The sequence below is a fragment of the Capra hircus genome, chromosome 11, assembly GCF_001704415.2.
Source record: "Capra hircus breed San Clemente chromosome 11, ASM170441v1, whole genome shotgun sequence".
Lineage (NCBI taxonomy): Eukaryota > Metazoa > Chordata > Mammalia > Artiodactyla > Bovidae > Capra > Capra hircus.
The window spans coordinates 102,317,171-102,330,055 of NC_030818.1; the positions used below are offsets into that span (position 1 = coordinate 102,317,171).

The 12,885-nt window shown below is 49.5% G+C and overlaps 1 protein-coding gene across 4 annotated transcripts in view; it reads right to left on the reverse strand.

The window, feature by feature from the left end:
• AK8 (adenylate kinase 8) overlaps positions 1–12,885 on the reverse strand; it is a 134,248-nt gene that overhangs the window by 94,917 nt on the left and 26,446 nt on the right. The gene's annotated exons all lie outside the window — the stretch shown is intronic.

The following is a 12,885-nucleotide window of genomic DNA, read 5'->3' on the forward strand; positions in this document are numbered from 1 at the left end:
TCTGTGCCACTATCCCTGGCATGTCTGCGTCACTTCTTTCAGCAGCTCAGGCCCTTTCAGCCTCTGGCACTCGCCAAGCTTTTCAGGCCCCAGGACAAGGGGGAGAGAGAGCCAGCTCCAAGGGAGCAGTGGGAGTCGAGGGGCTGGCTGCTTGGCTCCGAGCCACGCCTGGATCAGTGGATTTGGAAAGAAGAGAGAGAGGCGAGGTCTGAGGAGTCGCCTGGGCCCCATGGGCACGGGGCCCTGCTGCCTCTCACTCCCTCCGTCCAGGTTGGAACCACCTTCTTCCTCGGGCTCAGTCCCCTGGGACATTCACTCTCAACCCACAAGGAAGCCCAGACCACTTTCCACACCTTTCTAAGCTCATCTCAACTCAGGCCCGTGGTCTGCTGCCAGAGACTAGACCCTAGGGTGCCATGCCAGGAAAAACCCAACCTGACCACGTGTCGGAAGGAGAATGCGACAGGGCCTACTTTGGAGAATGAGGCTTCATCAGTTGAGAGCCTAGTGAATTCCACACAGCCTCAACAAGTCAAAAGCACACTGGAAAACACATGCAATTGTGCTCTGGTATTCTAATCAATACGCCTATTTATAATTAACATCATAAGTGTGTCCTGTGCTGGCTCAGCGGCTCAGTCATGTTGGACTCTGAGACTCACTGGGCTGTAGCCTGCCAGGGTCCTCTGTCTGTGGGACTTCTCAGGCAAGAACACTGGAGTGGTTGCCAGTAGTATGTATAATTCAAACTGGAGGTAGTCAATATGTTACAGATTATAGCTAAAAATCAATTATTTTAGTTTCTGCAATCCTTAAAACATGCACTGAATGACAATATTGAGCCAGCTGGGACCCTGGACCTGCACTTACCAGCCGTAACAATTGATCTGCAAAGCGGGGATAATGCTGACATCATCAGCATCATCACCCTGGGGTTCAGGGTGAGGTGCCATGACGGGCGGGAACTGCCAGCCCGAGGTCTGGCTGACAGCAGCTATTGGACGGACGACCGCAGCTGGTGCCGTTCCCAGCCTCGGGCACATGCCATGCTTTTCCAGGTTGACCCCTGACCGGAAAACTAAGTCACACCAAGAGCCTGGCACTGGGGGACTTAGGGTGCCCTTCGGTGCCGCCCTCCTGGAGGCCGTTTCCAGCTCTCGGGGTGGGCAGGCCTCCTGCTGCAGCCTCTGGGTCCATCATCCAGCCAAGGGCGATGTGGCTGGTGGTCCCAAGTCCAGCCCTATCTCCAGTACCACTGGGCCTCTCCAGTGCCTCTGGGGCTAGAATGTCGGGCTCTGTCCTGCGTTGCAGTCATCTCCTCTTCCTCCCCGACGGCAGCGAGAGGGGTCCTGAGAGCGTCGCGGGACCTGCTGCCCACATAGCACCTGGACGCTGCTGCTCAGCGTGCAGACAGGTGGACCACATGTGCCACCAACAAGCCTGACATCACACCACAAAGGGTCCAGAAATACCCACAAGCAAGGGACCCACGAGGGGATCCTCACTGGGCTCTGCCTGCACCCACCCTGGCCCCCAGAACACTGCTGCACGGCGATGCACGCCAGAAGTTTTCCGAGCAGAGTTCAGACCCGCCCTCGGAGGCCCTGGCATCCTGGCTGCTTCTCGACAAGAGGAACACACAGCCCCAGGCCTCAGCAAAGCTGTGGATCAATAAACCCGCATTCCTCAGAGGCCGCGGGTGACATCTACCAACCTGCGAGCATCAGAACAGAGGCAGGAAAATTCTGCATTCCCTCTGTCGGAGGACAGGAGCCCGGTAATTAATGCCAGCCCAATGACACCGCCAGGAGAAATAAAACAAACAGCGGGTGGTTCTGCAGACCAGGGTCGGGCTCCTCCGCTCCGACAGCAGTTCAGCCATAAAATACGGACTCCTGTTACGGGCAGGGAAGCGTAAATCTGAGAGCAAAGAGGAAAAAGCAAACAAGACTCTAGAAACCTGCCATGTAAATTTTAAACTTTTGGTTCCATGTCAAAAGTATGCGGGACTTCCCTGGGGGTCCGGTGGTTAAGACTTCGCCTTCCAACGCCGGCAGCATGAGTCCCATCGCCGGAGCGGGAAAGCTAAGATCCCACATGCCTCTCGGCCAGAAAGTCAAAACATAAAACAGAAGCAATACTATAACAAATTCAGTAAAGACTTAAAATGGTCCACATCAAATTAAAAAAAAAACAACCTTTAAAAAGAGTACACTCCAGCATCACCTCCTTTCTCATGAAATAACTGAATGCCTCCAGTATATTGAATGAGATTAAAAAGAAGAATCCGCCTGCAGTGCAGGAGACTCCGGTTTGATTACTGGGTCGGGAAGATCCTCTGGAGAAAGCATAGGCTACCCTCTCCAGTATACCTGGGCTTCCCTTGTGGCTCAGCTGGTAAAGAATCCGCCTGCAATGTGGGAGACCTGGGTTCGATCCCTAGGTTGGGAAGATCCCCTGGAGAAAGGAAAGGCTACCCACTCCAGTATTCTGGCCTGGAGAATTCCACAGTCCATGGGGTCACAAAGAGTCGGTCACAGCTGAGCGACTTTCACTTCCAAAAAGAAGTTAACCTATGAACGCAAAGGCTCGCTTGCCGTTTTCTGTAAAGGAAAGGCCTCCACCCAGCACTGGTCACTGGGGGTGGGGAGCAACCCCTCTTCCAGTCTGCCTTGGGGATTTTCTCCCTGACTTAGGAAGCAGGGGCTGTGGTCAGAGGTTTGCCTTCGGCGACGTCACTCCAGTTTAAGGAGGGAGATGACATGGAGCAGACGCTGAACTTGCAGGTTGTCTGTCTGGAAGAGTGAGCGGCTCCTCCTCCAGGCAGCACACGTGTCCTTCCTTTACATCAGCGGCGGGTGCGGGCACTGCAGCTTCCTGCTCTGCACAGCAGGCGGAACCAGTGCTAAAGGCCTGCCTGCACCGCTAGCGCCGCCCGCGAAAGCGGGCACCAGTTCCTTCATTCTGTTGTCCCCCAAGGGACCGAGGATGCTCCCTGCCGCACAGTCGTGCCCAGGAGTCTTGGGTGTAGAGACCTCACAGGACGGTCGTCCAGATCGCACAAGTGTGGCAGTGACTCCCCTGGCGTGTGCAGGGAAAGGCTGGTGAACCGCGAATGTACCTTCCTCCTGATGGACCCGCTGTGGCTCCAGCACCCGTGCAGGGCTTGGCTCTGGCCTTCGTCTGCCTTCTTCCTGATCTTCGCCACCCTCCCAGAGGCCGGCGAGTCCTGGGGCAAGGTGGCATTTTCTGAACTCACTGAAGTCAGGGCCTGGCTACATTCCATTGAACTAACCACAGTCCTGGGGGGACAGGTTCTGTTTTTTGGGCCTCTGCTTTTGGTGGGGGCATTGGGAAGACTTCCTGACCCAGGGCTGGGGATGAGGAGATGATGGTTAGAACTCAGCATGTCGCTGTTTCACCCCCAGGCACTACAACTAACTGCTAGCTCTCATCCATGTAGGTGTGGGACGCTGCAGAACTCACCAGAACAACAATTCTGGAATCACGCTGCGGGCTCACTGATGGGTTGGAGCCCATCGGACCTGGAGAGCAGAGGCCCTGCCCTAGCGCCCAGGGTGACCGCAGAGGAGGCAGCTTCCTGCTGCTCTCATCTGTTCACCTCACCAGGAAAGCAGGTAACCCTGCCTCGTGGGCCTCGGGCCGGGCTCGGGGCTGTACACTGGGCTGCACCCCCCAGAGCCCTCGGCCTGCCTGCAGCCCCAGGGGCCCCACACCCAGCCACACCGGGGCCGGGTCCTGCTGCCGCCCCCAGCCCAGGTATGCAAGGGCCAGCAGAGGTGGACATGAGCCGTCTGCGGAGGCCTCTGCCTTTTCGGGGTGATGAAATGCCCACTGTTTGATGAGCCTTTACAATCGATCACAGCCATTCCCACCCCACAGCTGGGGAAGGCGGCTGACCCTCCATGCAAACATTTCCTCTTTCCCTCCTGGGCCAGATATGGCTAGATGGTCACATTCCAACTCGGTCTGGACCTGGGGACGTGAACATGCCTTTGTCAAAGAGCCGGCACAAGGTCACTGAGTCCTGGGCTAGAGCCCGGCCTGGCAGCCAGGAGAAGGGGTGGTCCACACCTGTCCTGGCCACGGGTCCCCTCATCTAGGCTAAGCCCCTTCCCCCATCCGGGCCTCAGTTTCCCCTTTCAGAAAAGGTTTTAGGCACGAATATTTTCAAGAAATTTATTTTTAAGAAAGTTGGTGAGACAGATTGAAATTCATCTACCAGGCACAGCGACTTCTATGAAATGCTGTTATTTACTATTTCAAAATCAAGTGTCTGGGTGGTCTGTCCTTGTCACAGGTGATTAGAGAGGAGGAAGACACAGGGAGCCTCAGCACAGGATGTCAAGCCCCAAGCAAAGGCAGGTTCCAAACACTGGAACCCCGAGCCTGGTCGAGCCAGAGGAGACCACGGCCAAACGTGAGCCTTGAAAGCACTGATAATGGAAAATAATCTTCAGACGGAATCGTCTATTCCTACCAGCAAGACTAGAACATTCACATTCCACGGAGCAGGGTCGATGGATTTTAAACACCTTCACAGCAAGTTGGGAACAGATTTCATGGAATTACGTGAACGGCATTCCTTTGTTCATTCATTTCATAGATATTTCCTGAGTCTGCACCCGGGTACCACAGGAGTTGCTGTGGGATTCTGTGGTGACTGGCACGGACGGGACCTTGCCTTCACAGAACTCACAGAGAAGAGAAGAGTGCTGTGGGCTCATGCAACAGTCTGCCTGAAGAAGGGACTCTGCCCTGACAATAAGAATTAAGAAGCAGCTGGCCAGCTATGAGGCAGGAGTGGTAGGCTATCTCAATGACGAGAACGTGGGTGTGTTCGTTTTCTGTTACTCTGTAACAAATGACCACAACCTTAGGGATTAAAACCACTGGTTCACCCCACGGTTCCCACGGATGGGGAGGCTAAGCACTGCTGAGCTGTGTTCTCTGCTGGTGTCTTGGCCATCGAGGTGTCAGCAGGCTGCGCTTGCATCTGGAGGCCAAACTGGGGAAGACTTGCTTCCAGATCCAACTGTGTCCAAGCTCAGGATGTGGAAGAATTTCCTTCCATGCTGCTTTGCAACTGAGGGCTCTAGTTCCTTGCTGCCAGGAGGCTGGAGACTGCCTTTGAGTCCTCCAGGAGGCCCCCACAGGCTTTTCCAACACAGTGGCCAGCAAGGAGACTCTTTCTCTCTTATCTGCTAAGGTGAAGTCTTAGATGACGCAATGCAATCACACCAGGGGCTTCCCCGGTTGCTCTGTGGTAAAGAACCCGCCTGCCAATATAGGAGACTTGGGTTCGATCCCTGGGTCAGGAAGAGCCTCTAGAGAAGGGAATGGCTACCCACTCCAGTATTCTTGCCAGGAGAATTTCATGGACAGAGGAGTGCGATGGGCTATAGTGCATGGAGTTGCAAGAGTCAGACACGACTGAGTAATTAACACATATATACACAGTCCAGCAATCCCACTCTGGGCATATATTCGGAGAAAACCATAATCCAAAAAGATACATACACCCCAATGTTCATTGCATCCCTATTCACAATGGCCGAGACAAGGAAGCAGCCTAACTGTCCATCAACAGAGGAACGGATAAAGATGCGGTGTGTGTGCATATATATACAATGGAATAGTATTCAGCCATAAAAAAGAATGAAATAATGCCCCTTGCAGCAACATGGGTGGACCTAGAGATTATTTGAAGTAACTCAGAAAGAGAAAGACAAATACTGTATGATATCACTCATAGATGGAATCTAATTTTTAAAAATCATACAAATGAACTTACTCACAAAACAGAAACAGACTTACAGATATCAAAAACAAACTTATGGTTACCAAAGAGGAAACGTGGGGGGAAGGATAAATCAGGAGGTTGGGAGGAACATAAACACGCAGCTACATACAAGACAGATAACCAACAAGGACCTGCTGTGTAGCACAGGGAACTCTCCTCAGTACTCTGTGATAACCCACAGGAGAAAAGAATCTAAAAAAGAATTAATATACATGTATGTATAACTGAATCACTTTGCTGTACATCTGAAACTAACACAACATTGTAAATCAACTATACTCCAATTAAAAAATGAAAAAACAAACTGGTACCATAACTCAAAAAAAAAAATAAAGACAAATGCTTCTCTGGCATTTATACTTTTACACTTCTCTTAAGTTCACTTTGTACTTCTCTAAGTATAAAATAATCTTCAGAAGAACATGCTGTCCACAGAATATCAACACCTCTCCAGGAGGGGAGCCAGGTAGCTGGGGGACAGGGGTTTGAGGAAGACTGGGAACATTTTGAATTTTGAAACATGTGAGCATTCTGCCTTACAAATAGCTGTGAAAAGAAGGGAAGCAAAAAGCAAAGGAGAAAAGGAAAGATATACCCATTTGAATGCAGAGTTCCAAAGAATAGCAAGGAGAGATAAGAAAGCCTTCTTCAGCAATCAATGCAAAGAAATAGAGGAAAACAATAGAATGGGAAAGACTAAAAATCTCTTCAAGAAAATTAGAGCAACCAAGGGAACATTTCATGCAAAGATGGGCTCAATAAAGGACAGAAATGGTAGGGACCTAACAGAAGCAGAAGATATTAAGAAGAGGTGGCAAGAATAGACAGAAGAACTGTACAAAAAAGATCTTCACGACCCAGATACCCATGATGGTGTGATCACTCACCTAGAGCCAGACATCCTGGAATGTGAAGTCAAGTGGGCCTTCGGAAGCATCACTATGAACAAAGCTAGTGGAGGTGATGGAATTCCAGTTGAGCTGTTTCAAATCCTGAAAGATGATGCTGTGAAAGTGCTGCACTCAATATGTCAGCAAATTTGGAAAACTCAGCAGTGACCACAGGAATGGAAAAGGTCAGTTTTCATTCCAATCCCAAAGAAAAGCAATGCCAAAGAACGCTCAAATTACCGCATAATTGCACTCATCTCACACGCTAGTAAAGTAATGCTCAAAATTCTCCAAGCCAGGCTTCAGCAATACATGAACCATGAACTTCCAGATGTTCAAGCTGGTTTTAGAAAAGGCAGAAGAACCAGAGATCAAATTGCCAACATCCGCTGGATCATCGAAAAAGCAAGAGAGTTCCAGAAAAACATCTATTTCTGCTTTATTGACTATGCCAAAGCCTCTGACTGTGTGGATCACAATAAACGGTGGAAAATTCTGAAAGAGATGAGCTTACCAGACCACCTGATCTACCTTTTGAGAAACCTGTATGCAGGTCAGGAAACAACAGTTAGAGCTGGACATGGAGCAACAGACTGGTTCCAAATAGGAAAAGGAGTATGTCAAGGCTGTATCTTGTCACCCTGCTTATTTAACTTCTATGCAGAGTGCATCATGAGAAACGCTGGACTGGAAGAAGCACAAGCTGGAATCAAGATTGCTGGGAGAAATATCAATAACCTCAGATATGCAGATGACACCACCCTTATGGCAGAAAGTGAAGAAGAACTGAAGAGCCTCTTGATGAAAGTGAAAGAGGAGAGTAAAAAAGTTGGCTTAAAGCTCAACATTCAGAAAACGAAGATCATGGCATTTCGTCCCATCACTTCATGGCAAATAGATGGGGAAACAGTGGCTGACTTTATTTTGGGGTGCTTCCAAAATCACTGCAGATGGTGATTGCAGCCATGCAATTAAAAGATGCTTACTCCTTGGAAGGAAAGTTATGACCAACCTAGACAGCATATTCAAAAGCAGAGACATTACTTTGCCAACAAAAGTCTGTCTGGTCAAGGCTATGGTTTTTCCAGTGGTCATGTATGGATGTGAGAATAGGACTATATAGAAAGCTGAGTGCCAAAGAATTGATGCTTTTGTACTGTGATGTTGGAGAAGACTCTTGAGAGTTCCTTGGATTGCAAGGAGATCCAACCAGTCCATCCTAAAGGAGATCAGTCCTGGGTGTTCATTGGAAGGACTGATGTTGAAGCTGAAACTCCAATACTTTGGCCACCTGATGCGAAGATCTGACTCATTTGAAAAGACCCTGATGCTGGGAAAGATTGAGGGCAGGAGGAGAAGGGGATGACAGAGGATGAGATGGTTAGATGGCATCACTGACTCGATGGACATGGGTTTGGGTGGACTCTGGGAGTTGGTGATGGACAGGGAGGCCTGGCTTGCTGTGGTTCATGGGGTTGCAAAGTCAGACACGACTGAGCAACTAAACTGAACTGAACTGAACATTCTGCAGTGAAGAAATAAATTCGTTCATTTTTGAAAAGCAACCCCTCCAGAAACAATATGAAGAAAGGATTAGGAAGAAACCCTGGTAGCTGTGGGAGATGGATTAGGGGCCAGAGAGGGAAAGGGTTTCTTAGTAAAATCCAAAGAACAGTGCAGGGGGACTTCCCTGGTGTCCAGCGGCTAAGACTCTGGGCTCCCAATGCAGGGGGCCTGGGCTGCATCCCTGGTCAGGGAACTAGTTTCCACATGCTGCAACTGAGAGTGGGCACAATCAAAGACATAAACACATTCAAAAGAAAAAGAAAAAAAAAACAGTGGAGGTGACTACAGAGGTGAAGGTGAGGTTTGGAATCTCTCTGGTGTTGAACTTCTGCCAGACTTCGTGAGCCCCCTGCCTCACTTCTTGGCTTCCCTGGCCCTACAGACACGGTCTCAAGCACCAGGCACTCTTGGACTCCAAGAACTCAGCTGCCCCTAAAGAAAAGGCAATGGGTCCCCGACATGTAGCGCCCACCTGCTTTCGATAATTCCAATACAAAGCGCTAATTTCTCTTTCTTTAATATCTTTGGTGGTCACTTCAAAGAGCGTTGCATTAGACCAAAAAAAAAAAAAAAAAGGAAAAGAAAAGAAAGGGAAAAAGGCAACATTAACAGAGAACCCTGGTGGGTTGTGATTGCATCTTTTTCCCTGAACACTGCTCCCTGCCTCCTCTCTGTGCTCTGAATTACCCATCCAGTCCCTGCGTAGCTAAATAATAGTAATTACCATACAAATGAATATGCATATAAGCAAGAAAGCCTGTTTATTTTGGATGAGGGTTTGTTTTGTTTCTCAAAGAACAGAGCACATAATTAGGCGCCTTTCCTCTTCCTCTTGAAATTCTGTCTCCACTGGGAAGAGATGAAAAAGGTACTGGATGCCCCTGGAAGCTCAGAAGAAATTTTAAAACAAATTAAAGGAGATATTTCTTTACTTGGCAGGTAACAATGGCCTGGACATGATGGGAATCAGAATGTCAGGCTAGAAGGAGCTCTAGAGAGCAAATATGAGCCCAGTGGAGACACAGAAGCAGAGGAAGGTGAGGTACTCACTGGAGAGAGACAGCCGAGTAATGATCAGATAAGAACAGAGGGGCCAAAAACATCTTGGTTCGGGGGCTGACTGTGGGGACGCTGGGCAAGACCCTGAAAGCCTTAGACGCTGCATCCCTAAAACATGGACGATGACAGCCCGCCTCTACTGGGCTGCTGCACAGATTAAACAAGATCATGAACACGGCCCGCAGTCCTAGACCCCCCATCAGTGGTCACCATCAACAGTGTAGTAATCACAGCCTGTCTGCATTGTGTCCTCACGGGGAAGTGCAGGGGACGAGGCGCCAGACTGGCCTCCCAAGCCTTTGTTTGGAGTCCAGACAACAACTGCCACCATCACCAAAACACCAATGATAATGCTAATTATCTTCCACTATTATATCTTTTTGCCTTTTCATACTGTCCGTGGGGTTCTCGCTGCAACAACTGAACTGATTTGCCATTCCCTCCTCCAGTGGGCCACTTTTTGTCAGAACTCTTCACTATGATCTGTCTGTCCTGGGTAGCCCGGCACGGCGTGGCTGAGAGAGTCACTGAGTTACACAAGCCCCTTTGCCATGACGATGCTGTGATCCTGAATATTCATTGGAAGGACTGAGGCTGAGGCTGAAGCTCCAATACTTTGGCCACCTGATGCGAAGAGCTGACTCCCTGGAAAAGACCCTGATGCTGGGAAAGGTTGAGGGCAAGAGGAGAAGTGGATGACAGAGGATGAGATGGTTGGATGCATCACCAACTCAATGGACATGAACCTGAGCAAACTCCGGGAGACACTGAAGGAACAGGGAAGCCTGGCGTGCTGCAGTCCATGGGGTTGCAAAGAGTGGGACAAGACTTAGGGGGTGAACAACAACGATAATATGACAAATAGTTTTAATTCAACCCAGTGTTCAACATGATACACAATAGAGTCGTATAGTCCAACATAAATAGGAGTAGTACCACTTATGATGTGATTAATTAATAATAGTCATAAGTGTTCTGACCACTTCGATAACGATGTAGCTGCTGGTGAGGACTTGAGATGCCTGGTCTCACGCTTTGTCCACACTGTAGCTGTGCAGCCAGGCTTGAGTAAGCTCAAGAAAGGCTTATAGGAGTTAAGTGTGTGTTTAGAGACTATTCTAGATCACCAAGGACAAATGGGATGCCCAGCTACAATCACAGAGTGCCATCGTGTTTTCCCCAGAAACAATGACTCAGTAACTTACAGAGATCAAAAAACTTTTCCGTAGACAATCATATGATTGTCTGGCTCCCGTGTCTGGATTGTGGCTGGATCTTTGTGTCATGGGTTCCAGGGGGTTTGACTCACCAGTGAGACTCACCCAACCATCCATCCTCCCAATTCCATGCCTCTGAAGTCTAGGCTGAACGCTTACACCCTGGAAACAGTCACTTAGATAAATAACTTTCACAAATTAAGACAGTTTTGAATGTTTTGAGACTGGGAAGGCTGGCGTCTCTGGGGGTCACTCGGCGTCCAGATGCCCGGCTTTCACATCAGTTGGTTCAAGGTTGTCAACAGCATGACACTGGCTGCTCCCTCTCTTCCCTTCCTCCCAGCACGCCTCCCCCTCCCGCCCTTGGCCTTCTGCACAGCTCAGGTGTCTGGGCTGGGGAGGGTCCCCCAGGGGCCTCTCTCCCTTCTCCTAGACACACCTCTATGCTGGGTATCTGCCGGCCCCTCTTTGTGGAAGCTTGTCCTCCCAGGCACCCATCTCTAGCTGACATCCGACTGCACATCTCATCTGGTTTGTCATCTGTCTCCCCACAGCTAGAATCTGCGCTCCTTGAGAGCAGGCGTTTCACTCTGTTGCTCACAGTCTTGGCATTTGGCGCACACGGGAATGAATGGATGAACAGACAAGTGCCTGCAGGAAGCTCTGGCCTCCACCCAGGGAGCCACGTCCACCGGGGCTTCAGTTCGGCAGGGCTGTGACTGTGGCTCCCGAGCAGGTCCCAGGAGCTGGGACGGGAACTGACGGCGTGCTCCCAGCCCACGCGTTCACGACCACAGCCAGTCAGGCAGATATTCTGCTGCCAGGAGCTCTTGGCACATGGAATTTGCTGATCGGCCACGCTGTGTCCAGATGTGCTTTCATTTTATCTGTCTTGGTCACACTGCGTGGTATATAGGATCCTAGTTCCCTGACCAGGCATCGAACTCAAGCACCCTGGAATGCCTTCATACATTGGAAGCATGGAGACTTAACCACTGGGCCACCAGGAAAGTCCCCCAGCTAGGCTTTTAAATATAGCCCTCATGAATGCAAACTGGTGCAACCACTATGGAAAACAATATGGAGGTTTCTCAAAAAACTAAAAATAGAAGTACCATGTGACCCAGTATTTCCACTCCTGGATATACATTAAAAAAAAACCCAAAACACTAATTTGAAAAGATGCATACACCCCAATGTTGACAGCAGCATTACTTACAACTGCAAAGACAGGTAAACAACCTAAGTGTCCATCAGCAGACGAATGGATAAAGAAGATATTGTGCGTGTATACAATGGAATATCACTCAGCCTTGAAAAAGAAAAATCTGCAGCAACATAAACGACTTGGAGGGCATTATGCTAACGGAAATAAATCAGACAGAGAAAGACAAGTTCTGTCTCAGATCACTCATGCTGCTGCTGCTGCTGCTAAGTCGCTTCAGTCATGTCCGACTCTGTGAGACCCCACAGGCAGCAGCCCACCAGGCTCCCCTATCCCTGGGATTCTCCAGGCAAGAGCACCGAAGTGGGGTGCCATCGCCTTCTCCGTGATATCACTTATATGTGGAGTCTAAAAAAACATAACAAACTAGTGAATGTAACGACGAAGAAACTGAGAACAAACCACTGGGAAGAGAGGAGGGGAGAGGAGGGACAAGACAGGGTAGGGGATGAGGAGGCACAAACAATCACTATAAAATAAGCTACACAAGATGTATCGGACAGCACAGTCAGTCAGTCCGTCAGTTTGGTCGCTCAGTTGTGTCTGACTCTTTGCAACCCCATGAACCGCAGCACACCAGCCTCCCTGTCCATCACCAACTCCCGGAGTCCACCCAAACCCATGTCCATTGAGTTGGTGATGCCATCCAACCATCTCATCCTCTGTCGTCCCCTTCTCCTCCCGCCTTCAGTCTTTCCCAGCATCAGGGTCTTTTCAAATGAGTCAGATCTTCGCATCAGGTGGCCAAAGTATTGGAGTTTCAGCTTCAACATCAGTCCCTTCAATGAACACCCAGGACTGATCTCCTTTAGGATGGACTGGTTGGATCTCCTTGCAGTTCAAGGGACTCTCAAGAGTCTTCTCCAACACCACAGTTCAAAAGCATCAATTCTTTAGCACTCAGCTTTCTTCACAGTCGAACTCTCACAACCATACATGACCACTGGAAAAAACATAGCCTTGACCAGACAGACTTTTGTTGGCAAAGTAATGTCTCTGCTTTTGAATATGCTGTCTAGGTTCGTCATAACTTTCCTTCCAAGGAGTAAGCATCTTTTAATTGCATGGCTGCAATCACCATCTGCAGTGATTTTGGAGGCCCCC